At 47.0% G+C, this 27,584-nt stretch overlaps 20 non-coding genes and 2 pseudogenes across 20 annotated transcripts; 16 read left to right on the top strand and 6 right to left on the bottom strand.

Moving 5' to 3' along the window:
* Window positions 1-6,107: 6,107 nt before the first annotated feature.
* LOC134986644 (U1 spliceosomal RNA) lies at window positions 6,108-6,271 on the top strand. Its single transcript, XR_010192494.1, has one exon. It is a non-coding gene; the product is annotated as a U1 spliceosomal RNA (small nuclear RNA).
* Window positions 6,272-6,423: 152 nt separating this feature from the next.
* LOC134986576 (U1 spliceosomal RNA) lies at window positions 6,424-6,586 on the top strand. The gene has a single exon (XR_010192426.1). It is a non-coding gene; the product is annotated as a U1 spliceosomal RNA (small nuclear RNA).
* Window positions 6,587-7,260: 674 nt separating this feature from the next.
* LOC134986565 (U1 spliceosomal RNA) lies at window positions 7,261-7,424 on the top strand. Its single transcript, XR_010192416.1, has one exon. It is a non-coding gene; the product is annotated as a U1 spliceosomal RNA (small nuclear RNA).
* A 152-nt stretch (window positions 7,425-7,576) lies between these two features.
* LOC134986580 (U1 spliceosomal RNA) lies at window positions 7,577-7,739 on the top strand. The gene has a single exon (XR_010192430.1). It is a non-coding gene; the product is annotated as a U1 spliceosomal RNA (small nuclear RNA).
* Window positions 7,740-8,409: 670 nt separating this feature from the next.
* LOC134986554 (U1 spliceosomal RNA) lies at window positions 8,410-8,573 on the top strand. The gene has a single exon (XR_010192406.1). It is a non-coding gene; the product is annotated as a U1 spliceosomal RNA (small nuclear RNA).
* A 152-nt stretch (window positions 8,574-8,725) lies between these two features.
* Window positions 8,726-8,888, top strand: LOC134986614 (U1 spliceosomal RNA). The gene has a single exon (XR_010192464.1). It is a non-coding gene; the product is annotated as a U1 spliceosomal RNA (small nuclear RNA).
* Window positions 8,889-9,559: 671 nt separating this feature from the next.
* On the top strand, window positions 9,560-9,723 carry LOC134986539 (U1 spliceosomal RNA). Its single transcript, XR_010192392.1, has one exon. It is a non-coding gene; the product is annotated as a U1 spliceosomal RNA (small nuclear RNA).
* A 152-nt stretch (window positions 9,724-9,875) lies between these two features.
* On the top strand, window positions 9,876-10,038 carry LOC134986598 (U1 spliceosomal RNA). Its single transcript, XR_010192449.1, has one exon. It is a non-coding gene; the product is annotated as a U1 spliceosomal RNA (small nuclear RNA).
* Window positions 10,039-10,709: 671 nt separating this feature from the next.
* On the top strand, window positions 10,710-10,873 carry LOC134986551 (U1 spliceosomal RNA). The gene has a single exon (XR_010192403.1). It is a non-coding gene; the product is annotated as a U1 spliceosomal RNA (small nuclear RNA).
* Window positions 10,874-11,025: 152 nt separating this feature from the next.
* LOC134986604 (U1 spliceosomal RNA) lies at window positions 11,026-11,188 on the top strand. The gene has a single exon (XR_010192452.1). It is a non-coding gene; the product is annotated as a U1 spliceosomal RNA (small nuclear RNA).
* An 8,225-nt stretch (window positions 11,189-19,413) lies between these two features.
* On the top strand, window positions 19,414-19,577 carry LOC134986624 (U1 spliceosomal RNA). Its single transcript, XR_010192473.1, has one exon. It is a non-coding gene; the product is annotated as a U1 spliceosomal RNA (small nuclear RNA).
* Window positions 19,578-19,729: 152 nt separating this feature from the next.
* LOC134986595 (U1 spliceosomal RNA) lies at window positions 19,730-19,892 on the top strand. Its single transcript, XR_010192446.1, has one exon. It is a non-coding gene; the product is annotated as a U1 spliceosomal RNA (small nuclear RNA).
* Window positions 19,893-20,553: 661 nt separating this feature from the next.
* Window positions 20,554-20,717, top strand: LOC134986622 (U1 spliceosomal RNA). Its single transcript, XR_010192472.1, has one exon. It is a non-coding gene; the product is annotated as a U1 spliceosomal RNA (small nuclear RNA).
* Window positions 20,718-20,869: 152 nt separating this feature from the next.
* LOC134986601 (U1 spliceosomal RNA) lies at window positions 20,870-21,011 on the top strand (annotated as a pseudogene).
* Window positions 21,012-21,706: 695 nt separating this feature from the next.
* Window positions 21,707-21,870, top strand: LOC134986541 (U1 spliceosomal RNA). The gene has a single exon (XR_010192393.1). It is a non-coding gene; the product is annotated as a U1 spliceosomal RNA (small nuclear RNA).
* A 152-nt stretch (window positions 21,871-22,022) lies between these two features.
* On the top strand, window positions 22,023-22,185 carry LOC134986567 (U1 spliceosomal RNA). Its single transcript, XR_010192418.1, has one exon. It is a non-coding gene; the product is annotated as a U1 spliceosomal RNA (small nuclear RNA).
* A 2,075-nt stretch (window positions 22,186-24,260) lies between these two features.
* On the bottom strand, window positions 24,261-24,424 carry LOC134986559 (U1 spliceosomal RNA). Its single transcript, XR_010192411.1, has one exon. It is a non-coding gene; the product is annotated as a U1 spliceosomal RNA (small nuclear RNA).
* Window positions 24,425-25,112: 688 nt separating this feature from the next.
* Window positions 25,113-25,254, bottom strand: LOC134986616 (U1 spliceosomal RNA; annotated as a pseudogene).
* Window positions 25,255-25,406: 152 nt separating this feature from the next.
* On the bottom strand, window positions 25,407-25,570 carry LOC134986550 (U1 spliceosomal RNA). The gene has a single exon (XR_010192402.1). It is a non-coding gene; the product is annotated as a U1 spliceosomal RNA (small nuclear RNA).
* A 671-nt stretch (window positions 25,571-26,241) lies between these two features.
* Window positions 26,242-26,404, bottom strand: LOC134986605 (U1 spliceosomal RNA). Its single transcript, XR_010192453.1, has one exon. It is a non-coding gene; the product is annotated as a U1 spliceosomal RNA (small nuclear RNA).
* Window positions 26,405-26,556: 152 nt separating this feature from the next.
* On the bottom strand, window positions 26,557-26,720 carry LOC134986552 (U1 spliceosomal RNA). Its single transcript, XR_010192404.1, has one exon. It is a non-coding gene; the product is annotated as a U1 spliceosomal RNA (small nuclear RNA).
* Window positions 26,721-27,391: 671 nt separating this feature from the next.
* Window positions 27,392-27,554, bottom strand: LOC134986566 (U1 spliceosomal RNA). Its single transcript, XR_010192417.1, has one exon. It is a non-coding gene; the product is annotated as a U1 spliceosomal RNA (small nuclear RNA).
* Window positions 27,555-27,584: the final 30 nt, after the last annotated feature.

The raw sequence follows: 27,584 nt of genomic DNA, 5'->3' as shown, positions 1-27,584 counted from the left end.
CCCGCGGGGCCGCGCATCGTTCGTCGCTGGCGGCATACACACTTAACGATAAAACGAGCGACGTCGCTCAAGGAGGGGGAAAATGAGCGACGTTGCTCATTAAATCGTTAAGTGTGTATGGACCTTAAACAATTCGGTTTGGTTAATAAAATAATTTTGCACAGAACAGTGATGTTATACGAACATTTTCATTAAACATTTAAATAATCAAATGTTTATTCTTACAGTGAAATTTTACATTTCTGAATAAAAAAAATAAATTTAAAAAAAGCGATGAAATTCCATAGACAAAAAACCTTACGGTTTCACATGTCCCATTAAGGCTTCTTAGACATGATCGAAATTTCAGAAACCTGTTGTAACTCTTCCACTCAAACTCCAAAAAGCAATGAAATTCCGATCATTAAGGCTGACGCCTTAATGGACGTGTTCCTTGCGCAATACAGATATGGTATGCCATCACAGCCTGTGGGTAAGTGCAGATTCAGCACTCTCACAGAGTGAGATTGCTGTCACTCACACAATGGTGGAGCTGCTAATTCACAGATTTGTGTGCTCATTGGAATACACACATGCAGTCTATGCAACTGAAAGTCTGAGCGGAAGACAAAGCTGCTCAGATGAGGTAAGAGTGTTGTTGATTGGAGGGAGGAGAGCGGTGTGGATGGGGGAACAGAAGTGTGTGGATAGAGGGAACACTAAGCAGCACTGATGGGGGGGACAAAGAAACACAGGGGGTAATTCAGACCGCAGCAGCAGCAATCGCAGTCTGAATTAGTTTGTGAGGTGCGCACGTGCAATGGCCGCACTGCGCGTGCGTACCCCAGGAGCCCAGTGAGGTGCTATCAGCATTTCAATGGCTGCGTTCACCCTGCCTGATTGATAGGCAGAGATGGTTGCGGGGAAGGAGGGGGGCGTGCAAACAGCGTTAGAATGCCATTGGCAGGGCATGGTCTGCACAACGGAGGCGTTTCCGGACCACTGGGGGGTGGGCTGTAGCGGTTATCCCCTGCCAAGAGCGCAGGATCCACGAAATTTACCTTCAGGATGTCAGCTACATGAATGGGGTAAGAGTGGTGTGGATAGGGGGTAGATTAAGCAGCAAGTATGGGAAGGGAGACAGAGCGGTGCAGATGGGTTGAAAACACTGGCATGGATGGGTAGAAAACTGATGCAGATGGGAGAGAAGATAGTGTGCCATGTACTGAAGGAGGCAGAGTGACGTTGAAGAAGGAAACACTGAGCAGCACAGAGAGAAGGAAACGGTGGTACAGACAAGGCACAGGTGGGGAAAGACAGATGGTACAGATAAGTTAGTACAGACTAGCACAGATGGGAGAACACAGCAGTAGGGATTGGGGAAGACAGGGCAGCATGGGGGTGTATAGGGGAAGTAAGTGTAGATGCATAGACCGTAGATAGGGTATTATAGTTTTAGCAATTAACCAAGATGTTTGAGGGAGCTAAATGTGTATACTAAGTGAGATGGATGTATGGAGTTAGAAGGATGTTGTAACAAGGTGGGATTGTTGTGGTGACCGAATGGGATGGTTGTGGGCACTGTGTGGGATGGGAGCACCACAAAACTGCTCAGACCTTCAGTTGCATAGACTGCATGTGTGTATTCCAATGAGCACACAAATCTGTGAATTAGCAGCTCCACCATTGTGTGAGTGACAGCAATCTCACTCTGTGAGAGTGCTGAATCTGCACTTACCCACAGGCTGTGATGGCATACCATATCTGTATTGCGCAAGGAACACGTCCATTAAGGCGTCAGCCTTAATGATCGGAATTTCATTGCTTTTTGGAGTTTGAGTGGAAGAGTTACAACAGGTTTCTGAAATTTCGATCATGTCTAAGAAGCCTTAATGGGACATGTGAAACCGTAAGGTTTTTTGTCTATGGAATATATATATATATATATATATATATATATATATATATAAAAAAACAACAACCTTGAGTTGGGCTTTTTTTGGGGCTTTTTAGGATTGGTTTGGGCTTGTTTTGGGCTTATTTTTCAGTCATCGGTTGCTTGTTTTCCATTTCAGAGTTGGCAACACTGGTGTAGGCTGGCCTGTGCTGTAGTTCTTGAACTGTACTATACCGACAGCATTTGTATTGTGTTTTGGCTGTGCTGCAACACAGTACTTATGTGTGTAATGTTTATGTATGTTTTTTTGCTTCTTTATGTCAATAAAGACTGCTTTTTCAATCCAATATCTGAAAACAATCAATGTTTATCTTTGATGGCAATAGAAGTGGTATGATATTTGCTGCTTTTGAAAGGCAATATCTGATATGTCCCCTATCTGGGAACCATATATTAAATGGCTTTTCAGAAAAGGAAGATGGTAGAAGAGCTTTCAGTACTTGTTGGACCGATGCACATTTCCTATTCTAGCCTCCAAAAACAGATTCAGTTGCATTTTCCAGTGTGTTTTAAATGCGCCTTTGCAAATGTCTTACATCGACAAACTTATTTAGTACTATTTTGCAAATAGGGTTACATTGTTGCAACATTGTGTTCCCTAATTGCTTGATTTTTTAAATGCAACAATTGATAAAGACACCTGATAACTGCTCTGTGGAGTCTTATTTTGCGTCTACTTCTTATCTTCATTTAATTCCCTACCTCTAATCAAGGCATTTTTAAATGCTGGGGGCTGCCAGGACGTGAGGCCTACCTAGACTTTAGATCTGAATTTGAATGTACTTGTGAACTAACTTAATTTCCTACTTCTAAATTCATTCCTAAATTCACTACTTACATGAATCCTGTAGTTGGGCATTTTGGGACTTCGATTGTGGGCATTGTTTTGTGTCCAGACCAGCAGCAGGTGGTGTGCATTTGCTGGAAAGGCATCGAAGACCTCCGATATGCTGCATCTCCTGATGTGTGTCTACTTCAAGTGGCTGTCAGCAAATGCCTGCTAGATACCCCATTCCAAGCTGATTGTGACTTCACGGAACATGCATCATAGAACAGGCATGCTAGAACATGGGTCTTCAACCTGCGACCCTCCAGCTGCTGTGGAACTACACATCCCAGCATGCCCTGCCTCAGTTTTAGCATACCTTAATAGCAAAACTGTGGCAGGGCATGCTGGGATGTGTAGTTTCACAGCAGCTGGAGGGCCACAGGATGAAGACCCATGTGCTAGAGCCAAGCCGCAGGTACATTGAATGCTAGCAAGCTGAATGTTTAAATCCTTTTTGTTCCGCAGCATTCCAATGCGGAAGATTCCATGGAACCAGAGATTATTCCATTGAGAAGGACATGCTGCCTGGATGACTGCACTGTGCAAATTAAGTCACGGAGCCAGTTGGCTTGTGGGTGGCTCTGGTGACTGGGTGGTTGGGTGGGCGGTGTGTCGGAGGTGGAGCACATGCAAATGAATGTGTATCATCCAGCTAGTGAGAGTGAAAACTCATGCAGGAGTGTGCCTGCTTGTCAGTGGGTTATGCACCTTGCCAGACGTCAAATCTACATGGAGCAGCTGGAGGGGACAAGAGCAGGTTTGCAAAATATAGATAGAAGAGCATATATGCTGGCGCATTCTCCATGATTGTGTCAGCTTATGTTTTGGTGCACTGCACTTTCCTCCACTAAGTTTTAGCTATTTTGGTTAAACGCAAGTGTAGTTGCTTCTCGCCCTTTTGGCTGTGATCTTGTATCGTGGTTGAAGAGTCTGCTGGAGGGATTGTTTTCTTCATTGGCGAGAGACTGAAGATATTCCAGGATGGAAGGCTTGGGAACACTATCCGTTTTTAAGTTGTGGAAGAGTTGAAAGACCGGATTGGACTACATTCTATAGTAAAGGATATCTTTGTATTTATTAATCCTCCCTTTATATGTGTCGGTCTTTCAATAAAGCTTCGGGCTTGTGATTCCCTCACCCTCTTACACTCCACACCCATAGCCTTATTAACTGTTGTATTATTGTATTGTTTAAATGTATAGTGCAGTTCATGATTTATAGTGTAGGCTGGCCTGTGCTGTAGTTCTTGAACTGTACTATACCGACTGCATTTGTATTGTGTTTTATCTGTGCTGCAACACAGTACTTATGTGTGTAATGTTTATGTATGTTTTTTTCTTCTTTATGTCAATAAAGACTGCTTTTTCAATCCAATATCTGAAAACAATCAATGTTTATCTTTGATGGCAATAGAAGTGGTATGATATTTGCTGCTTTTGAAAGGCAATATCTGATATGTCCCCTATCTGGGAACCATATATTAAATGGCTTTTCAGAAAAGGGAGATGGTAGAAGAGCTTTCAGTACTTGTAGGACCGATGCACATTTCCTATTCTAGCCTCCAAAAACAGATTCAGTTGCATTTTCCAGCGTGTTTTGGATGCGCCTTTGCAAATGTCTTACATCGACAAACTTATTTAGTACTATTTTGCAAATAGGGTTACATTGTTGCAACATTGTGTTCCCTAATTGCTTGATTTTTTAAATGCAACAATTGATAAAGACACCTGATAACTGCTCTGTGGAGTCTTATTTTGTGTCTACTTTTTATCTACATTTAATTCTCTACCTCTTATCAAGGCATTTTTAAGTGCTGGGGGCTGCCAGGACGTGAGGCCTACCTAGACTTTAGATCTGAATTTGAATGTACTTGTGAACTAACTTCATTTCCTACTTCTAAATTCATTCCTAAATTCACTACTTACATGAATCCTGTAGTTGGGCATTTTGGGACTTCGATTGTGGGCATTGTTTTGTGTCCAGACCAGCAGCAGGTGGTGTGCATTTGCTGGAAAGGCATCGAAGACCTCCGATCTCCTGATGTGTGTCTCCCTCAAGTGGCTGTCAGCAAATGCCTGCTAGACACCCCATTCCAAGCTGATTGTGACATCACGGTACATGCATCATAGAACAGGCATGCTAGAACATGGGTCTTCAACCTGCGACCCTCCAGCTGCTGTGGAACTACACATCCCAGCATGCCCTGCCTCAGTTTTAGCATACCTTAATAGCAAAACTGTGGCAGGGCATGCTGGGATGTGTAGTTTCACAGCAGCTGGAGGGCCACAGGATGAAGACCCATGTGCTAAAGCCAAGCCGCAGGTACATTGAATGCTAGCAAGCTGAATATTTAAATCCTTTTTATTCCGCAGCATTCCAATGTGGAAGATTCCATGGAACCAGAGATCCTTCCATTGAGAAGGACATGCTGCCTGGATGACTACACTGTGCAAATTAAATCACGGAGCCAGTTGGCTTGTGGGTGGCTCTGGTCACTGGGTGGTTGGGTGGGTGGTGTGTCGGAGGTGGAGCACATGCAAATGATTGTGTATCATCCAGCTAGTGAGAGAGAAAACTCATGCAGGAGTGTGCCTGCTTGTCAGTGGGTTATGCACCTTTCCAGACGTCAAATCTACATGGAGCAGCTGGAGAGGACAAGAGCAGGTTTGCAAAATATAGACAGAAGAGCTCTCCAGCCTAGTTTGCTGTCTGTTTCCACTTCTCTTTTCTTGAGCCGCTCCCTTCTATGCCCTTGCGCACTATCCTGACTTCTCCCATCTGCTTACTTTGTGCCTTCCAACGCACAATGCGAACTACAGGTAGTGCTGCAGGGCCCACACCCTTTTACTTGCCATACAGAGCAGCTCTGGAGCTGTTACAGTGCCCAGCTTCTGCAAGAAATCAGCTTGAATGCTTCAGGGGCTGGGGCATAGCCAACATGAGCCCCACACCGAAGGAGGGTGGAGGTGTTTAATGCGAACTAGGGGTCATCCAAGCGCCGCAAAAGGCCGCCATGCCCTGCACGCCCCTTTTCTCTTTTCATATGCAGACGAGGGTTGAAGCCAAATTTGACCCACTGCTTGGATGACATCACCATATGCAAATCCATCTGCTGCAGGCCTTCCCCCAGGAATGCTTGCACTAGTTGTTGCATTTGGTTTGTTGTTTGGGGGTGCTTCAGTATTAGGCAGCCTTCTGCCCTCCCATGTTCATCTGAAAATATGTGTTCTCCCTGCAGTTGTTGTCCCCAGATGAGAGTTCCCTTGTGCTGCCTCAGTTGAATCTTCTTTACTTGACAGAGATGTGCCTGAGCAGCGGCCCTCCCCAGCCCTATCCCAAATCATACTTATTTTGCATAGGAGATACCATGGTCATGAAGATTGTTCTCCCAGGGTGAGGTTCATTCATTGCATTCTGGGTATGCTGACCCCTGTGATTTCCCCAAATGTTGGAAACTCGACTGCATTATTTGTGGTAGTGGGGGGCTGTGTTTGTGCTTTCCTCTGGTCAGCTCTGGTAAAAGTCAGATTTCTTTATCTCAGATCTTCCTCTAGCCTTGTTCTTCTTTCGAGAGTTCCCTTGTGCTGCCTCAGTTGGATCTCCTTTACTTGACAGGGGGGTGCCCAAGCTGCGACCCTCCCCAGCTCTAGCCCAACTCCTACTTACCTGCCAGGTGAGATACTATGATCATGAAGGTGCTTCTCCCAGGGCAAGGCTCACCCATTGCACTCTGGGTGTGCTGCCCCTGTGATTTCCCCAAATGTGGGAAACTTGACTGCATAATTTGTGTTTCCACTGGTCGGCTTTCATATAATTCAGATCTCTTTGTCTCAGGTCTCTCTCCAGCCTAGTTTGCAGTCTGTTTCCACTTCTTTTTTTTTGAGCCCCTCCCTTCTATACCCTTGTGCACTATCCTGACTTCTCCTCCTGTCTGCTTACTTTGTGCCTTCCAATGCACAATGCAAACTACAGGTAGTGCTGCAGGGCCCACAAACTTTTACTTGCATTACAGAGCAGCTCTGGAGCTGTTACAGTGCCAAGCTGCTGCAAGAAATCAGCTTGAATGCTTCAGGGGCTGGGGCATTGCCAACATGAGCCCCACACCGAAGGAGGGTGGGGGTGTTTAATGCGAACTAAGGGTCATCCAAGCGCCGCAAAAGGCCGCCATTCCCTACATACCCCTTTTCTCTTTTCATATGCAGATGAGGGTTCCAGCCAACTTTGGCCCAACGCTTGGATGACATCACTGTATGCAAATCCGTCTTCTGCAGACCATCCCCCAGGAATGCTTGTACTAGTTGTTGCATTTGGTTTGTTGTTTGGGGGTGCTTCAGTATTAGGCAGCCTTCTGCCCTCCCATGTTCATCTGAAAATATGTGTTCTCCCTGCAGTTGTTGTCCCCAGATGAGAGTTCCCTTGTGCTGCCTCAGTTGAATCTCCTTTACTTGACAGAGATGTGCCTGAGCAGCGGCCCTCCCCAGCCCTATCCCAAATCATACTTATTTTGCATAGGAGATATCATGGTAATGAAGACTGTTATCCCAGGGTGAGGTTCATTCATTGCATTCTGGGTATTCTGACCCCTGTGATTTCCCCAAATGTGGGAAACTCGACTTCATTATTTGTGGTAGTGGGGGACTGTGTTTGTGCTTTTCTCTGGTCAGCTCTGGTAAAAGTCAGATTTATTTGTCTCAGATCTTCATCTAGCCTTGTTCTTCTTTCGAGAGTTCCCTTGTGCTGATTCACTTGGATCTCCTTCACTTGACAGGGAAGTGCCCGAGCAGCGACCCTACCCAGCTCTAGCCCAACTCCTACTTACCTGCCAGGTGAGATACTATGATCATGAAGGTGCTTCTCCCAGGGCAAGGCTCACCCATTGCACTCTGGGTGTGCTGCTCTTGCGATTTCCCCAAATGTGGGAAACTTGACTGCATAATTTGTGTTTCCCCTGGTCGGCTCTCGTATAATTCAGATCTCTTTGTCTCAGGTCTCTCTCCAGCCTAGTTTGCTGTCTGTTTCCACTTCTCTTTTCTTGAGCCGCTCCCTTCTATGCCCTTGTGCACTAATCTGACCTCTCCTGTCTGCTTACTTTGTGCCTTCCAACGCACAATGCAAACTACATGTAGTGCTGCAGGGCCCACACCCTTTTACATGCTTTACAGAGCAGCTCTGGAGCTGTTACAGTGCCCAGCTGCTGCAAGAAATCAGCTTGAATGCTTCAGAGGCTGGGGCATAGCCAACATGAGCCCCACACCGAAGGAGGGTGGAGATGTTTAATGCGAATTAGGGGTCATCCAAGCGCCGCAAAAGGCCGCCATTCCCTGCACATCCCTTTTTTCTTTTCATATGCAGATGAGGGTTGAAGCCAACTTTGACCCACTGCTTGGATGACATCACCATATGCAAATCCATCTGCTGCAGGCCTTCCCCAGGAATGCTTGCACTAGTTGTTGCATTTGGTTTGTTGTTTGGGGGTGCTTCAGTATTAGGCAGCCTTCTGCCCTCCCATGTTCATCTGAAAATATGTGTTCTCCCTGCAGTTGTTGTCCCAAGATGAGAGTTCCCTTGTGCTGCCTCAGTTGAATCGCCTTTACTTGACAGAGATGTGCCTGAGCAGCGGCCCTCCCCAGCCCTATCCCAAATCATACTTATTTTGCATAGGAGATACCATGGTCATGAAGATTGTTCTCCCAGGGTGAGGTTCATTCATTGCATTCTGGTTATGCTGACCGCTGTGATTTCCCCAAATGTTGGAAACTCGACTGCATTATTTGTGGTAGTGGGGGGCTGTGTTTGTGCTTTCCTCTGGTCAGCTCTGGTAAAAGTCAGATTTCTTTGTCTCAGATCTTCCTCTAGCCTTGTTCTTCTTTCGAGAGTTCCCTTGTGCTGCCTCAGTTGGATCTCCTTCACTTGACAGGGGGGTGCCCGAGCAGCGACCCTCCCCAGCTCTAGCCCAACTCCTACTTACCTGCCAGGTGAGATCCTATGATCATGTAGGTGCTTCTCCCAGGGCAAGGCTCACCCATCGCACTCTGGGTGTGCTGCCCCTATGATTTCCCCAAATGTGGGAAACTTGACTGCATAATTTGTGTTTCCCCTGGTCGGCTCTCGTATAATTCAGATGTCTTTGTCTCAGGTCTCTCTCCAACCTAGTTTGCTGTCTGTTTCCACTTCTCTTTTCTTGAGCCGCTCCCTTCTATGCCCTTGCGCACTATCCTGACTTCTCCCGTCTGCTTACTTTGTGCCTTCCAACGCACAATGCGAACTACAGGTAGTGCTGCAGGGCCCACACCCTTTTACTTGCCTTACAGAGCAGCTCTGGAGCTGTTACAGTGCCCAGCTGCTGCAAGAAATCAGCTTGAATGCTTCAGGGGCTGGGGCATAGCCAACATGAGCCCCACACCGAAGGAGGGTGGAGGTGTTTAATGCGGACTAGGGGTCATCCAAGCGCCGCAAAAGGCCGCCATGCCCTGCACGCCCCTCTTCTCTATTCATATGCAGATGAGTGTTGAAGCCAACTTTGACCCACTGCTTGGATGACATCACCATATGCAAATCCATCTGCTGCAGGCCTTCCCCCAGGAATGCTTGCACTAGTTGTAGCATTTGGTTTGTTGTTTGGGGGTGCTTCAGTATTAGGCAGCCTTCTGCCCTCCCATGTTCATCTGAAAATATGTGTTCTCCCTGCAGTTGTTGTCCCCCGATGAGAGTTCCCTTGTGCTGCCTCAGTTGAATCTCCTTTACTTGACAGAGATGTGCCTGAGCAGCGGCCCTCCCCAGCTCTATCCCAAATCATACTTATTTTGCATAGGAGATACCATGGTCAAGAAGATTGTTTTCCCAGGGTGAGGTTCATTCATTGCATTCTGGGTATGCTGACCCCTGTGATTTCCCCAAATGTGGGAAACTGGACTGCATTATTTGTGGTAGTGAGGGACTGTGTTTGTGCTTTCCTCTGGTCAGCTCTGGTAAAAGTCAGATTTCTTTGTCTCAGATCTTCCTCTAGCCTTGTTCTTCTTTCGAGAGTTCCCTTGTGCTGCCTCAGTTGGATCTCCTTCACTTGACAGGGGGGTGCCCGAGCAGCGACCCTCCCCAGCTCTAGCCCAGCTCCTACTTACCTGCCAGGTGAGATACTATGATCATGAAGGTGCTTCTCCCAGGGCAAGGCTCACCCATTGCACTCTGGGTGTGCTACTCCTGCGGTTTCCCCAAATGTTGGACACTTGACTGCATAATTTGTGTTTCACCTGGTCGGCTCTCGTATAATTCAGATCTCTTTGTCTCAGGTCTCTCTCCAGCCTAATTTGCAGTCTGTTTCCACTTCTCTTTTCTTGAGTTGCTCCCTTCTATGCCCTTGCGCACTATCCTGACTTCTCCCGTCTGCTTACTTTGTGCCTTCCAACACACAATGCAAACTACAGGTAGTGCTGCAGGGCCCACACCCTTTTACTTGCCTTACAGAGCAGCTCTGGAGCTGTTACAGTGCCCAGCTGCTGCAAGAAATCAGCTTGAATGCTTCAGGGGCTGGGGCATAGCCATCATGAACCCCACACCGAAGGAGGGTGGAGGTGTTTAATGCGAACTAGGGGTCATCCAAGCACCGCAAAAGGCCGCCATGCCCTGCATGCCAATTTTATCTTTTCATAAGCAGACGAGGGTTGAAGCCAACTTTGACCCACTGTTTGGATGACATCACCATATGCAAATCCATCTGCTGCAGGCCTTCCCCCAGGAATGCTTGCACTAGTTGTTGCATTTGGTTTGTTGTTTGGGGGTGCTTCAGTATTAGGCAGCCTTCTGCCCTCCCATGTTCATCTGAAAATATGTGTACCTCCTGCAGTTGTTGTCCCCAGATGAGAGTTCCCTTGTGCTGCCTCAGTTGAATCTCCTTTACTTGACAGAGATGTGCCTGAGCAGCGGCCCTCTCCAGCCCTATCCCAAATCATACTTATTTTGCATAGGAGATACCATGGTCATGAAGATTGTTCTCCCAGGATGAGGTTCATTCATTGCATTCTGGGTATGCTGACCCCTGTTATTTTCCCAAATGTGGTAAACTTGACAGCATTATTTGTGGTAGTGGGGGACTGTGTTTGTGCTTTCCTCTGGTCAGCTCTGGTAAAAGTCAGATTTCTTTGTCTCAGATCTTCCTCTAGCCTTGTTCTTCTTTCGAGAGTTCCCTTGTGCTGCCTCAGTTGGATCTCCTTCACTTGACAGGGGGGTGCCCGAGCAGCGACCCTCCCCAGCTCTAGCCCAACTCCTACTTACCTGCTAGGTGAGATACTATGATCATGAAGGTGCTTCTCCCAGGGCAAGGCTCACCAATTGCACTCTGGGTGTGCTGCTCCTGCGATATCCCCAAATGTGGGAAACTTGACTGCATAATTTGTGTTTTCCCTGGTCGGCTCTCGTATAATTCAGATCTCTTTGTCTCATGTCTTTCTCCAGCCTAGTTTGCTGTCTGTTTACACTTCTCTTTTCTTGAGCCACTCCCTTCTATGCCCTTGCGCACTATCTTGACTTCTCCCGTCTGCTTACTTTGTGCCTTCCAACGCACAATGCGAACTACAGGTAGTGCTGCAGGGCCCACACCCTTTTAGTTGCCTTACAGGGCAGCTCTGGAGCTATAACAGTGCCCAGCTGCTGCAAGTAATCAGCTTGAATGCTTCAGGGGCTGGGGCATAGCCAACATGAGCCCCACACCGAAGTAGGGTGGAGGTGTTTAATGCGAACTAGGGGTCATCCAAGCGCCGCAAAAGGCCGCCATGCCCTGCACGCCCCTTTTCTCTTTTCATATGCAGACGAGGGTTGAAGCCAACTTTGACCCACTGCTTGGATGACATCACCATATGCAAATCCATCTGCTGCAGGCCTTCCCCCAGGAATGCTTGTACTAGTTGTTGCATTTGGTTTGTTGTTTGGGGGTGCTTCAGTATTAGGCAGCCTTCTGCCCTCCCATGTTCATCTGAAAATATGTGTTCTCCCTGCAGTTGTTGTCCCCAGATGAGAGTTCCCTTGTGCTGCCTCAGTTGAATCTCCTTTACTTGACAAGGGAGGCATTTTGGATTTTTTCTTTGGGTACCCTTACACCTGATGGTCTGAATGAGAGCATCGAACTGAACAACATTGGCAGTCTCTGAAGATTTTATCTATTGATTTACCTAATATATTATTTATTGAATATCCATTTATTGTATGTTTAATAAATAAACAAAATTATTAGAAGTAGCTATTTTGGAAACAGCTTTCCTTTTAGGATGAAACTGTATAATCCTGTTGTATGTGTTCCTTTAAAGTTCTTTAGTAAAATCCACTAGTAATGATGAACATCAGATTTCTTCCTCCATCCTCTTTTTACACTTTCTCTTGGTTCTATATATATATATATATATATTTTTATTTTTATTTTTTTCCCCTCCTTCTCCCAAAAGGCCCCCCTCCCTCCCCCCCCTCCCTGTTTTAAATTTTAAAATCTTTAAATATTTAAATCTTCGAATCCTTAAATTGTCTGTTTAATATTTATTTTTTCTTCAATTCTTTTTGTTGTTTAAACAGCAATGTAGTTATTCCAGGGGTTAAAATAATGAAATATAGAAATAATATTAACAAAAATTAAAGGTAAAAATGAATTGATAGAATGATCCCATTAAAAGTAAATAAATAATATGGATGTTAAGCTGAGCGGGTTGGATTCAAACATGAGACTAGCTGCATAGAGTGCATTTGATGTTTCCCCTGCGCCACAAGAACTGCTTTAGTAGTGGCATGGATTTATGTTACCCTAAAAGGTTTTATATAAGTAAATGGGGATCCTTAGTGCTGAGTCTCTGAATTATGTATATGTGATTATAGATATGAGGTATTGATTGAAAGATTATAGGTTAATCTGTATATAGATTATATATTTTCTGTTATTTTTTAAACCACCTTGTTGCTTATTTTATTATTATTTTTAATCACCATGTTGCTTATTTTTATATTATGAAATGCCTTTATATGTGCAATTGCAATTAGAAAGTTGTTCCATATGTGAGTCATTACATGTATGCATCCAATTAGTACATGTATGTATCCAATCAACTAATTAGTAATGCTATTGGTCCGGTGCATTTTAAAAAGAGCCTGCTAGGCTGCTGATGTATCCTCTGACGAAACCGCTCTTGGATAACAGCGGAGAAACGCGTAAGGAAGGTGATTACCGGACACTCTGATTGCTGAGATATAAGCCCGTTCATGAACGAGCTACATCACGGCGGACGTCTGATGTAAAGACAGCGGTGAAGGGGAAAAAGCAATTTGAGACCGAGCAAAAGGAGGTCTCTACCCCACGGCAGGGAGAAATATCCCGACCGCGAGTGCCAATAAGATCCATCCACGGTTAACGGGGGTCGTAGCATACCGCTGTGTTTCACCAACCATCACAGCGCTCTCCCCCTGTTTTCTTTCATTACTCACGTGAGTTACATATGAACTTTAACTGCAGTAAATAATAAGAATTTACTTACCGATAATTCTATTTCTCATAGTCCGTAGTGGATGCTGGGGACTCCGTAAGGACCATGGGGAATAGCGGCTCTGCAGGAGACTGGGCACATCTAAAGAAAGCTTTAGGACTATGTGGTGTGCACTGGCTCCTCCCCCTATGACCCTCCTCCAAGCCTCAGTTAGGATACTTTGCCCGGACGAGCGTACACAATAAGGAAGGATTTTGAATCCCGGGTAAGACTCATACCAGCCACACCAATCACACCGTATAACTTGTGATCTGAACCCAGTTAACAGTATGATAACAGAGGAGCCTCTGAAAAGATGGCTCCCAACAATAATAACCCGATTTTTGTAACAATAACTATGTACAAGTATTGCAGACAATCCGCACTTGGGATGGGCGCCCAGCATCCACTACGGATTATGAGAAATAGAATTATCGGTAAGTAAATTCTTATTTTCTCTAACGTCCTAAGTGGATGCTGGGGACTCCGTAAGGACCATGGGGATTATACCAAAGCTCCCAAACGGGCGGGAGAGTGCGGATGACTCTGCAGCACCGAATGAGAGAACTCCAGGTCCTCCTCAGCCAGGGTATCAAATTTGTAGAATTTAGCAAACGTGTTTGCCCCTGACCAAGTAGCTGCTCGGCAAAGTTGTAAAGCCGAGACCCCTCGGGCAGCCGCCCAAGATGAGCCCACTTTCCTTGTGGAACGGGCTTTTACAGATTTTAGCTGTGGCAGGCCTGCCACAGAATGTGAAAGCTGAATTGTACTACAAATCCAACGAGCAATAGTCTGCTTAGAAGCAGGAGCACCCAGCTTGTTGGGTGCATACAGGATAAACAGCGAGTCAGATTTCCTGACTCCAGCCGTCCTGGAAACATATTTTCAGGGCCCTGACAACATCCAGCAACTTGGATTCCTCCAAGTCCCTAGTAGCCGCAGGCACCACAATAGGTTGGTTCAGGTGAAAACGCTGGAACCACCTTAGGGAGAAACTGAGGACGAGTCCTCAATTCCGCCCTGTCCGAATGGAAAATCAGATAAGGGCTTTTACAGGATAAAGCCGCCAATTCTGACACGCGCCTGGCCCAGGCCAAGGCCAACAGCATGACCACTTTCCATGTGAGATATTTTAACTCCACAGATTTAAGTGGTTCAAACCAATGTGACTTTTGGAACCCAAACTACATTGAGATCCCAAATTGCCACTGGAGGCACAAAAGGAGGCTGTATATGCAGTACCCCTTTTACAAACGTCTAAACTTCAGGGACTGAAGCTAGTTCTTTTTTGGAAGAAAATTGACAGGGCCGAAATCTGAACCTTAATGGACCCCAATTTCAGGCCCATAGACACTCCTGTTTGCAGGAAATGTAGGAATCGACCCAGTTGAATTTCCTCCGTCTGGCCTTACTGGCCTCGCACTACGCAACATATTTTCGCCAATTGCGGTGATAATGTTTTTGCGGTTACATCCTTCCTGGCTTTAGATCAGGATATGGATGACTTCATCCGGAATGCCTTTTTTCCTTCAGGATCCGGTGTTCAACCGGCATGCCGTCAAACGCAGCCGCGGTAAGTCTTGGAACAGACAGGGTCCTTGCTGGAGCAGGTCCCTTCTTAGAGGTAGAGGCCACGGATCCTCCGTGAGCATCTCTTGAAGTTCCGGTTACCAAGTCCTTCTTGGCCAATCCGGAGCCACGAATATAGTGCTTTCTCCTCTCCATCTTATCAATCTCAGTACCTTGGGTATGAGAGGCAGAGGAGGGAACACATACACTGACTGGTACACCCACAGTGTTACCAGAGCGTCTACAACTATTGCCTGAGGGTCTCTTGACCTGGCGCAATACCTGTCGAGTTTTTTAATCATGTGGACGACTTCTGGGTGAAGTCCCCACTCTCCCGGGTGGAGGTCGTGCTGAGGAAGTCTGCTTCCCAGTTGTCCACTCCCGGAATGAATACTGTTGACAGTGCTATCACATGATTTTCCGCCCAGCGAAGAATCCCTGCAGCTTCTGCCATTGCCCTCCTGCTTCTTGTGCCACCCTGTCTATTTACGTGGGTGACTGCCATGATGTTGTCCGACTGGATCAACACCGGCTGACCTTGAAGCAGAGGTCTTGCTAAGCTTAGAGCATTGTAAATGGCCCTTAGCTTCAGGATATTTATGTGAAGTGATGTATCCAGGCTTGACCCTAAGCCCTGGATATTCCTTCCCTGTGTGACTGCTCACCAGCCTCGCAGGCTGGCATCCGTGGTCACCAGGACCCAGTCCTGAATGCCGAATCTGCGGCCCTCTAGAAGATGAGCACTCTGCAACCACCACAGGATGGATACCCTTGTCCTTGGTGACAGGGTTATCCGCTGATGCATCTGAAAATGCGACCCGGACCATTTGTCCAGTAGGTTCCACTGGAAAGTTCTTGCGTGGAATCTAACGAATGGGATTGCTTCGTAGGAAGCCACCATTTTTACCCAGAACCCTTGTGCATTGATGCACTGAGACTTGGTTCGGTTTTAGGAGGTTCCTGACTAGCTCGGATAACTCCCTGGCTTTCTCTTCCGGGAGAAACACCTTTTTTCTGGACTGTGTCCAGGAACATCCCTAGGAAACAGAAGACAAGTCGTCGGAACCAGCTGCGATTTTGGAATATTGAGAATCCAATCGTGCTGCCGCAACACTACCTGAGATAGTGCTACACCGACTTCCAACTGTTCCCTGGATCTTACCCTTATCAGGGAATCGTCCAAGTAAGGGATAACTAAAATTCCCTTCCTTCGAAGGGATATCATTTCGGCCATTACCTTGGTAAAGACCCGGGGTGCCGTGGACCATCCCTACGGCAGCGTCTGAACTGATAGTGACAGTTTTGTACCATAACCTGAGGTACCCTTGGTGAGAAGGGTAAATTTTGACATGAAGGTAAGCATCCTTGATGTCCCGAGACATCATGAAGTCCCCTTCTTCCAGGTTCGCAATCACTGCTCTGAGTGACTCAATCTTGAATTTGAACCTCTGTATGTAAGTGTTCAAAGATTTTAGATTTTAGATTTAGAATCGGTCTCACCGAGCCGTCTGGCTTCGGTACCACAATAGTGTGGAATAATACCCCGTTCCCTGTTGCAGGAGGGGTACCTTGATTATCACCTGCTGGGAATACAGCTTGTGAATGGCTTCCAAAACTGCCTCCCTGTCAGAGGGAGATGTCGGTAAAGCCGACTTTTGGAAACGGCGAGGGGGAGACGTCTCGAATTCCAATATGTACCCTTGAGATATTACCTGAAGGATCCAGGGGTCTACTTGCGAGTGAGCCCACTGCGCACTGAAATTCATTGAGAACGGGCCCCCACCGTGCCTGAGCTTGTAAGGCCCTAGCGTCATACTGAGGGCTTGGCAGAGGTGGGAAAGGGTTTCTGTTCCTGGGAACTGGCTAATCTCTTCAGCCTTTTTCCTCTCCCTCTGTCACGAGCAGAAAAGAGGAACCTTTTGTCCGCTTGCCAACAAAGGACTGCGCCTGATAATACGGCGTCTTATTTTGAGAGGCGACCTGGGGTACAAACGTGGATTTCCCAGTTGTTGCCGTGGCCACCAGGTCTAAAAGACCGACCCCAAATGTCCCCTTTCAAAGGCAATACTTCCAAATGCCGTTTGGAATCCGCATCACCTGACCATTTTACTGGTAGAATTGGACAACGCACTTATACTTGATGCCAGTCGGCAAATATTCCGCTGTGCATCATGCATATATAGAAATGCATCTTTTAAATGCTCTATAGGCAATAATATACTATCCTTATCTAGGATATCAATATTTCCAGTCAGGGAATCCGACCATGCCAACCCAGCACTGCACCTCCAGGCTGAGGCGATTGCTGGTCGCAGTATAACACCAGTATGTGTGTGAATACATTTTTGGATACCCTCCTGCTTTCTATCAGCAGGATCCTTAAGGGCGGCCATCTCATGAGAGGGTAGAGCCCTTGTTCTTACAAGCGTGTGAGCGCCTTATCCCCCCTAGGGGGTGTTTCCCAACGCACCCTAACCTCTGGCGGGAAAGGGTATACAGCCAATACTTTTTAAGAAATTATCAATTGTTATCGGGGGGGAAACCCACGCATCATCACACACCTCATTTTATTTCTCAGATTCAGGAAAACTACAGGTAGTTTTTCCCTCACCGAACATAATACCCCTTTTTGGTGGTACTCGTATTATCAGAAATGTATAAAACATTTTCCATTGTCTCAATCATGTAACGTGTGGCCCTACTGGAAATCACGGTTGTCTCTTCACCGTCGACACAGGAGTCAGTATCCGTGTCGGCGTCTGTATCTGCCATCTGAGGTAACGGGCGCTTTAGAGCCCCTGACGGCCTATGAGACGTCTGGACAGGCACAAGCTGAGTAGCCGGCTGTCTCATGTCAACCACTGTTTTTTTGTTTTGTTTTTTTATACAGAGCTGACACTGTCACGTAATTTTCAACAGTACATCCACTCAGGTGTCGACCCCCTAGGTGGTGACATCACTGTTACAGACACTCTGCTCCGTCTCCACATCATTTTTCTCCTCATACATGTCGACACAAACGTACCGACACACAGCACACACACAGGGAATGCTCTGATAGAGGACAGGACCCCACTAGCCCTTTGGGGAGACAGAGGGAGAGTATGCCAGCACACACCAGAGCGCTATATATATATATACAGGGATAACCTTATATAAGTGTTTTTCCCCTTATAGCTGCTGTATGTTTTAATACTGCGCCTAATTAGTGCCCCCCTCTCTTTTTTTAACCCTTTCTGTAGTGTAGTGACTGCAGGGAAGAGCCAGGGAGCTTCCCTCCAACTGAGCTGTGAGGGAAAATGGCGCCAGTGTGCTGAGGAGATAGTCTTCGCCCCCTTTTCGGCGGCCTTATCTCCCGTTTTTCTGTATATTCTGGCAGGGGTCAAATGCATCCATATAGCCCAGGAGCTATATGTGATGTATTTTTTGCCATGTAAGGTATTTTTATCATGTTTTATTGCGTCTCAGGGCGCCCCCCCCAGCGCCCTGCACCCTCAGTGACCGGAGTATGAAGTGTGCTGAGAGCAATGGCGCACAGCTGTGCGCTACCTTATTGAAGACAGGAACGTCTTCTGCCGCCGATTTTTCCGGACCTCTTCGCTCTTCTGGCTCTGTAAGGGGGCCGGCGGCGAGGCTCTGGGACCCATCCAGGCTGGGCCTGTGATCGTCCCTCTGGAGCTAATGTCCAGTAGCCAAGAAGCCCAATCCACTCTGCACGCAGGTGAGTTCGCTTCTTCTCCCCTTAGTCCCTCGATGCAGTGAGCCTGTTGCCAGCAGGTCTCACTGATAATAACAAACCTAAACTAAAACTTTCACTAAGAAGCTCAGGAGAGCCCCTAGTGTGCACCCTTCTCGTCGGGCACAGAAATCTAACTGAGGCTTGGAGGAGGGTCATAGGGGGAGGAGCCAGTGCACACCACATAGTCCTAAAGCTTTCTTTAGATGTGCCCAGTCTCCTGCGGAGCCGCTATTCCCCTTGGTCCTTACGGAGTCCCCAGCATCCACTTAGGACGTTAGAGAAAAGAGGCGTTGGTTACAACTGTTGCTGTTCATCCACAAGAAGGAATTTAATGTATCAATTACAATTGGAAAGTAACGATTAAATTACAACAGCTGTATCCAGTAGGATTTTTTGGACCCTTTAATAAACATTCCGTTGTCATCAAGGGCAATATGAAATAGATCCTGATTACATTTAGATATGGATAGTGGTGCCTATATATGTTGACTCCATTGTATTTTATTGAATGTGGGTTTCTTCTGTCTATATATATTTTTTAAAAATAAAGAGCTTGTATATTTTATTTTTTGCGCTCCCTTGATAACAAGTGTGATTATCTTTAAAATTTGGTTTATTATTGGTAGAACAGTACTACCTATGGGAGCAGCATTTTATAATATATGGTGAAAATTAATAGATGTATAAAGATTAAATAAGCAACAAATTGGTGAAATAGATAAGTTTTGATAGGAGCGCTGGGTTCTATATATATATATTGACATTTGGTTATATATATGTATAGACTTTATAAATTCTTGACAGAGATGTGCCTGAGCAGCGGCCCTCCCCAGCCCTATCCCAAATCATACTTATTTTGCATAGGAGATACCATGGTCATGAAGATTGTTCTCCCAGGGTGAGGTTCATTCATTGCATTCTGGGTATGCTGACCCCTGTGATTTCCCCAAATGTGGGAAACTCGACTGCATTATTTGTGGTAGTGGGGGACTGTTTTTGTGCTTTCCTCTGGTCAGCTCTGGTAAAAGTCAGATTTATTTGTCTCAGATCTTCCTCTAGCCTTGTTCTTCTTTCGAGAGTTTCCATGTGCTGCCTCAGTTGGATCTCCTTCACTTGACAGGGGGGTGCCCGAGCAGCGACCCTCCCCAGCTCTAGCCCAACTCCTACTTACCTGCCAGGTGAGATACTATGATCATGAAGGTGCTTCTCCCAGGGCAAGGCTCACCCATTGCACTCTGGGTGTGCTGCTCCTGCGGTTTCCCCAAATGTTGGACACTTGACTGCATAATTTGTGTTTCCCCTGGTCGGCTCTCGTATAATTCAGATCTCTTTGTCTCAGGTCTCTCTCCAGCCTAGTTTGCTGTCTGTTTCCACTTCTCTTTTCTTGAGTTGCTCCCTTCTATGCCCTTGCGCACTATCCTGACTTCTCCTGTCTGCTTACTTTGTGCCTTCCAACGCACAATGCAAACTACAGGTAGTGCTGCAGGGCCCACACCCTTTTACTTGCCTTACAGAGCAGCTCTGGAGCTGTTACAGTGCCCAGCTGCTGCAAGAAATCAGCTTGAATGCTTCAGGGGCTGGGGCATAGCCCCACACCGAAGTAGGGTGGAGGTGTTTAATGCGAACTAGGGGTCATCCAAGCGCCGCAAAAGGCCGCCATGCCCTGCACGCCCCTTTTCTCTTTTCATATGCAGACAAGGGTTGAAGCCAACTTTGACCCACTGCTTGGATGACATCACCATATGCAAATCCATCTGCTGCAGGCCTTCCCCCAGGAATGCTTGCACTAGTTGTTGCATTTGGTTTGTTGTTTGGGGGTGCTTCAGTATTAGGCAGCCTTCTGCCCTCCCATGTTCATCTGAAAATATGTATTCTCCCTGCAGTTGTTGTCCCCAGATGAGAGTTCCCTTGTGCTGCCTCAGTTGAATCTCCTTTACTTGACAGAGATGTGCCTGAGCAGCGGCCCTCCCCAGCCCTATCCCAAGTCATACTTATTTTGCATAGGAGATACCATGGTCATGAAGATTGTTCTCCCAGGGTGAGGTTCATTCATTGCATTCTGGGTATGCTGACCCCTATGATTTCCCCAAATGTGGGAAACTCGACTGCATTATTTGTGGTAGTGGGGGACTGTGTTTGTGCTTTCCTCTGGTCAGCTCTGGTAAAAGTCAGATTTCTTTGTCTCAGATTTTCCTCTAGCCTTGTTCTTCTTTCGAGAGTTCCCTTGTGCTGCCTCAGTTGGATCTACTTCACTTGACAGGGGGGTGCCCGAGCAGCGACCCTCCCCAGCTCTAGCCCAACTCCTACTTACCTGCCAGGTGAGATACTATGATCATGAAGTTGCTTCTCCCAGGGCAAGGATCACCCATTGCACTCTGGGTGTGCTGCCCCTGTGATTTCCCCAAATGTGGGAAACTTGACTGCGTAATTTGTGTTTCCCCTGGTCGGCTCTCATATAATTCAGATCTCTTTGTCTCAGGTCTCTCTCCAGCCTAGTTTGCTGTCTGTTTCCACTTCTTTTTTCTTGAGCCCCTCCCTTCTATACCCTTGTGCACTATCCTGACTTCTCCTCCCGTCTGCTTACTTTGTGCCTTACAATGCACAATGCAAACTACAGGTAGTGCTGCAGGGCCCACACCCTTTTACTTGCCTTACAGAGCAGCTCTGGAGCTTTTACAGTGCCCAGCTGCTGCAAGAAATCAGCTTGAATGCTTCAGGGGCTGGGGCATGGCCAACATGAGCCCCACACAGAAGGAGGGTGGGGGTATTTAATGCAAACTAGGGGTCATACAAGCGCGGCAAAAGGCCGCCATGCCCTGCATACCCCTTTTCTCTTTTCATATGCAGATGAGGGTTCCAGCCAACTTTGGCCCACTGCTTGGATGACATCACCGTATGCAAATCCGTCTTCTGCAGACCTTCCCCCAGGAATGCTTGCACTAGTTGTTGCATTTGGTTTGTTGTTTGGGGGTGCTTCAGTATTAGGCAGCCTTCTGCCCTCCCATGTTCATCTGAAAATATGTGTTCTCCCTGCAGTTGTTGTCCCCAGATGAGAGTTCCCTTGTGCTGCCTCAGTTGAATCTCCTTTACTTGACAGAGATGTGCCTGAGCAGCGGCCCTCCCCAGCCCTATCCCAAATCATACTTATTTTGCATAGGAGATACCATGGTCATGAAGATTGTTCTCCCAGGGTGAGGTTCATTCATTGCATTCTGGGTATGCTGACCCCTGTGATTTCCCCAAATGTGGGAAACTTGACTGCATTATTTGTGGTAGTGAGGGACTGTGTTTGTGCTTTCCACTGGTCAGCTCTGGTAAAAGTCAGATTTCTTTGTCTCATATCTTCCTCTAGCCTTGTTCTTCTTTCGAGAGTTCCCTTGTGCTGCCTCAGTTGGATCTCCTTCACTTGACAGGGGGGTGCCCGAGCAGCGACCCTCCCCAGCTCTAGCCCAACTCCTACTTACCTGCCAGGTGAGATACTATGATCATGAAGGTGCTTCTCCCTGGGCAAGGCTCACCCATTGCACTCTGGGTGTGCTGCTCCTGCGATTTCCCCAAATGTGGGAAACTTGACTGCATAATTTGTGTTTCCCCTGGTCGGCTCTCGTATAATTCAGATCTCTTTGTCTCACGTCTCTCTCCAGCCTAGTTTGCTGTCTGTTTCCACTTCTCTTTTCTTGAGCCGCTCCCTTCTATGCCCTTGCGCACTATCCCAGGATAATTATTGTAGCTCGTCTGCGGGTAACAGCTCTCAGATCCACTTCTAGAAAAAATGCAACAATGTAATTTGAGTGACAAACTGCAGAGATGAACCCTTTCTGTGACTGCTGCACAGGGATCACACAAACTCTATTCATAGGGCTGACTTCACTTAGGGGAGATGTTCTCGCCCCGCAAAGAAGTGCAAGTATATACCGCACTTACGGTACCATTGGATTTACAGATATTTTCTTGCAATACACTATGGGGGTCATTCTGAGTTGATTGCTCGCTAGCAGTTTTTAGCAGCCTTAAAACGGTGGAGTTAACATATCTCACGTGGAAGGTGGTCATGTTATTAGCCTTGGCTTCGGCTAGGCGAGTGTCGGAATTAGCGGCTTTGTCACATAAAAGCCCATATTTGGTGTTCCATGTGGATAGAGCGGAATTGCGGACCCATCCTCAATTCCTACCAAAAGTGGTCTCATCTTTTCATATGAACCAATCTATTGTGGTGCCTTTGGCTACGCGTGACTTGGAGGATTCCGAGTTACTTGATGTGGTCAGGGCTTTGAAAATTTACGTGGCCAGGACGGCTAGAGTCAGGAAAACTGAAGCGCTGTTTGTCCTGTATGCAACCAACAAGATTGGTGCCCCTGCTTCAAAGCAGGCTATTGCTCGCTGGATTTGTAACACGATTCAGCAAGCGCATTCTATGGCTGGATTGCAGTTACCGAAATCGGTCTAGGCCCATTCCACGAGGAAAGTGGGCTCTCCTTGGGCGGCTGCCCGAGGGGTCTCGGCACTACAGCTGTGTCGAGCTGCTACTTGGTCAGGTTCAAACACCTTTTCAAAATACTATAAGTTTGATACCCTGGCTGAGGAGGAACTCATGTTTGCTCAATCGGTGCTGCAGAGTCATCCGCACTCTCCCGCCCGTTTTGGAGCTTTGGTATAATCCCCATGGTCCTTACGGAGTCCCCAGCATCCTCTAGGACGTTAGAGAAAATAAGATTTTAAACCTACCGGTAAATCTTTTTCTCGTAGTCCGTAGAGGATGCTGGGCGCCCGTCCCAAGTGCGGACTACTTCTGCAATACTTGTATATAGTTATTGCTTCAATAAGGGTTATGTTATAGTTGCATCGGTCCTGCACTGATGCTACAGTATGTTGTTTTTTCATACTCATAACTGGGTAGTTTATCACAAGTTATACGGTGTGATTGGTGTGGCTGGTATGAATCTTGCCCTGGATTAACAAAATCCTTTCCTCATACTGTCAGTCTCCTCTGGGCACAGTTTCTCTAACTGTGGCATAGAGGCGCATAGAGGGAGGAGCCAGTGCACACCCAGAACTAAAGTCTTTCTTAAAGTGCCCATGTCTCCTGCGGAGCCCGTCTATCCCCATGGTCCTTACGGAGTCCCCAGCACCCTCTACGGACTACGAGAAAAAGATTTACCGGTAGGTTTAAAATCTTATTTTCTACTTTATTCTTTTCTATCCTAGTTTATTACGACCAACTCTCATCCAAGGAGTTTGATATTCTACTACCTGCATGCAATTTAAATTGCTTAAATTGTTTATATGGTTGATTTGTCCTTCACAACCCATAATCTGCAACTTGGATGTACTTGTGTCATTGAAAATCTTATAATAAAAATGTTTATATATTGAAAAAAAAAGTTATAAGACATATGCATTCAATATTTGAAGAAACAAAATAAAATAAAGCTATGTATTGGGTTTCACTAACAAGCACATTGGAAGACTTGACTACTGTTAAAAGACATGCATTACATGGTATAGAGCCACAAACCACAATGTAGTAAAATAAAAACAAACTTACATGTGCTAGAGCTGGGGAGGGTCGCTGCTCGGGCAGCCCCCTGTCAAGTGAAGGAGATCCAACTGAGGCAGCACAAGGGAACTCTCGAAAGAAAAACAAGGCTAGAGGAAGATCTGAGACAAAGAAATCTGACTTTTACCAGAGCTGACCAGAGGAAAGCACAAACACAGTCACTCACTACCACAAATAATGCAGTCAAGTTTCCCACATTTGGGGAAATCACAGGGGTCAGCATACCCAGAATGCAATGAATGAACCTCACCCTGAGAGAACAATCTTCATGACCATGGTATCGCCTATGCAAAATAAGTATGATTTGGGCTGGGGAGGGCCGCTGCTCAGGCACATCTCTGTCAAGTAAAGGAGATTCAACTGAGGCAGCACAAGGGAACTCTCATCTGGGGACAACAACTGCAGGGAGAACACATATTTTCAGATGAACATGGGAGGGCAGAAGGCTGCCTTATACTGCAGCACCCCCAAACAACAAACCAAATGCAACAACTAGTGCAAGCATTCCTGGGGGAAGGCTGCAGCAGATGGATTTGCATATGGTGATGTCATCCAAGCAGTGGGTCAAAGTTGGCTTCAACCCTCGTCTGCATATGAAAAGAGAAAAGGGGTATGCAGGGCATGGCGGCCTTTTGCGGCGCTTGGATGACCCCTAGTTTGCATTAAATACCCCCACCCTCCTTCTGTGTGGGGCTCATGTTGGCCATGCCCCAGCCCCTGAAGCATTCAAGCTGATTTCTTGCAGCAGCTGGGCACTGTAACAGCTCCAGAGCTGCTCTGTAAGGCAAGTAAAAGGGTGTGGGCCCTGCAGCACTACCTGTAGTTTGCATTGTGCATTGTAAGGCACAAAGTAAGCAGATGGGAGGAGAAGTCAGGATAGTGCACAAGGGTATAGAAGGGAGGGGCTCAAGAAAAAAGAAGTGGAAACAGACAGCAAACTAGGCTGGAGAGAGACCTGAGACAAAGAGATCTGAATTATATGAGAGCCGACCAGGGGAAACACAAATTACGCAGTCAAGTTTCCCACATTTGGGGAAATCACAGGGGCAGCACACCCAGAGTGCAATGGGTGATCCTTGCCCAGGGAGAAGCACATTCATGATCATAGTATCTTACCTAGCAGGTAAGAAGGAGTTGGGCTAGAGCTGGGGAGGGTCGCTGCTCGGGCACCCCCCTGTCAAGTGAAGGAGATCCAACTGAGGCAGCACAAGGGAACTCTCGAAAGAAGAACAAGGCTAGAGGAAGATCTGAGACAAAGAAATCTGACTTTTACCAGAGCTGACCAGAGGAAAGCACAAACACAGTCCCCCACTACCACAAATAATGCTGTCAAGTTTACCACATTTGGGGAAATCACATGGGTCAGCATACCCAGAATGCAATGAATGAACCTCACCCTGGGAGAACAATCTTCATGACCATGGTATCTCCTATGCAAAATAAGTATGATTTGGGATAGGGCTGGGGAGGGCCGCTGCTCAGGCACATCTCTGTCAAGTAAAGGAGATTCAACTGAGGCAGCACAAGGGAACTCTCATCTGGGGACAACAACTGCAGGAGGTACACATATTTTCAGATGAACATGGGAGGGCAGAAGGCTGCCTAATACTGAAGCACCCCCAAACAACAAACCAAATGCTACAACTAGTGCAAGCATTCCTGGGGGAAGGCCTGCAGCAGATGGATTTGCATATGGTGATGTCATCCAAGCAGTGGGTCAAAGTTGGCTTCAACCCTCGTCTGCATATGAAAAGAGAAAATTGGCATGCAGGGCATGGCGGCCTTTTGCGGTGCTTGGATGACCCCTAGTTCGCATTAAACACCTCCACCCTCCTTCGGTGTGGGGCTCATGTTGGCTATGCCCCAGCCCCTGAAGCATTCAAGCTGATTTCTTGCAGCAGCTGGGCACTATAACAGCTCCAGAGCTGCTCTGTAAGGCAAGTAAAAGGGCGTGGGCCCTGCAGCACTACCTGTAGTTCGCATTGTGCGTTGGAAGGCACAAATTAAGCAGACGGGAGAAGTCAGGATAGTGCGCAAGGGCATAGAAGGGAGTGGCTCAAGAAAAGAGAAGTGGAAACAGACAACAAACTAGGCTGGAGAGAGACCTGAGACAAAGAGATCTGAATTATACGAGAGCCGACCAGGGGAAACACAAATTATGCAGTCAAGTGTCCAACATTTGGGGAAACCGCAGGAGCAGCACACCCAGAGTGCAATGGGTGAGCCTTGCCCTGGGAGAAGCAACTTCATGATCATAGTATCTCACCTGGCAGGTAAGTAGGAGTTGGGCTAGAGCTGGGGAGGGTCGCTGCTCGGGCACCCCCCTGTCAAGTGAAGGAGATCCAACTGAGGCAGCACAAGGGAACTCTCGAAAGAAGAACAAGGCTAGAGGAAGATCTGAGACAAAGAAATCTGACTTTTACCAGAGCTGACCAGAGGAAAGCACAAACACAGTCCCCAACTACCACAAATAATGCAGTCAAGTTTCCCACATTTGGGGAAATCACAGGGGTCAGCATACCCAGAATGCATTGACTGAATCTCACCCTGGGAGAACAATCTTCATGACCATGGTATCTCCTATGCAAAATAAGTATGATTTGGGATAGGGCTGGGGAGGGCCGCTGCTCAGGAACATCTCTGTCAAGTAAAGGAGATTCAACTGAGGCAGCACAAGGGAACTCTCAGCTTGGGACAACATCTCCAGGGAGAACACATATTTTCAGATGAACATGGGAGGGCAGAAGGTTGCCTAATACTGAAGCACCCCCAAACAACAAACCAAATGCAACAACTTGTGCAAGCATTCCTGGGGGAAGGCCTGCAGCAGATGGATTTGCATATGGTGATGTCATCCAAGCAGTGGGTCAAAGATGGCTTCAACCCTCGTCTGCATATGAAAAGAGAAAAGGGGCGTGCAGGGCATGGCAGCCTTTTGCGGTGCTTGGAAGACCCCTAGTTCGCATTAAACACCTCCACCCTCCTTCGGTGTGGGGCTCATATTGGCTATGCCCCAGCCCCTGAAGAATTCAAGCTGATTTCTTGCAGCAGCTGGGCACTGTAACAGCTCCAGAGCTGATCTGTAAGGCAAGTAAAAGGGTGTGGGCCCTGCAGCACTACCTGTAGTTCGCATTGTGCGTTGGAAGGCACAAATTAAGCAGACGGGAGAAGTCAGGATAGTGCGCAAGGGCATAGAAGGGAGTGGCTCAAGAAAAGAGAAGTGGAAACAGACAGCAAACTAGGCTGGAGAGAGACCTGAGACAAAGAGATCTGAATTATACGAGAGCCGACCAGGGGAAACACAAATTATGCAGTCAAGTTTCCCACATTTGGGGAAATCGCAGGAGCAGCACACCCAGAGTGCAATGGGTGAGCCTTGCCCTGGGAGAAGCACCTTCATGATCATAGTATCTCACCTGGCAGGTAAGTAAGATTTGGGATAGAGCTGGGGAGGGTCGCTG

The sequence above is a fragment of the Pseudophryne corroboree genome (assembly GCF_028390025.1).
Source record: "Pseudophryne corroboree isolate aPseCor3 chromosome 7 unlocalized genomic scaffold, aPseCor3.hap2 SUPER_7_unloc_4, whole genome shotgun sequence".
Classification (NCBI taxonomy): domain Eukaryota; kingdom Metazoa; phylum Chordata; class Amphibia; order Anura; family Myobatrachidae; genus Pseudophryne; species Pseudophryne corroboree.
Note: the sequence above shows the minus strand (reverse complement) of the source record. Positions and strands in the feature narration are given on the sequence as shown.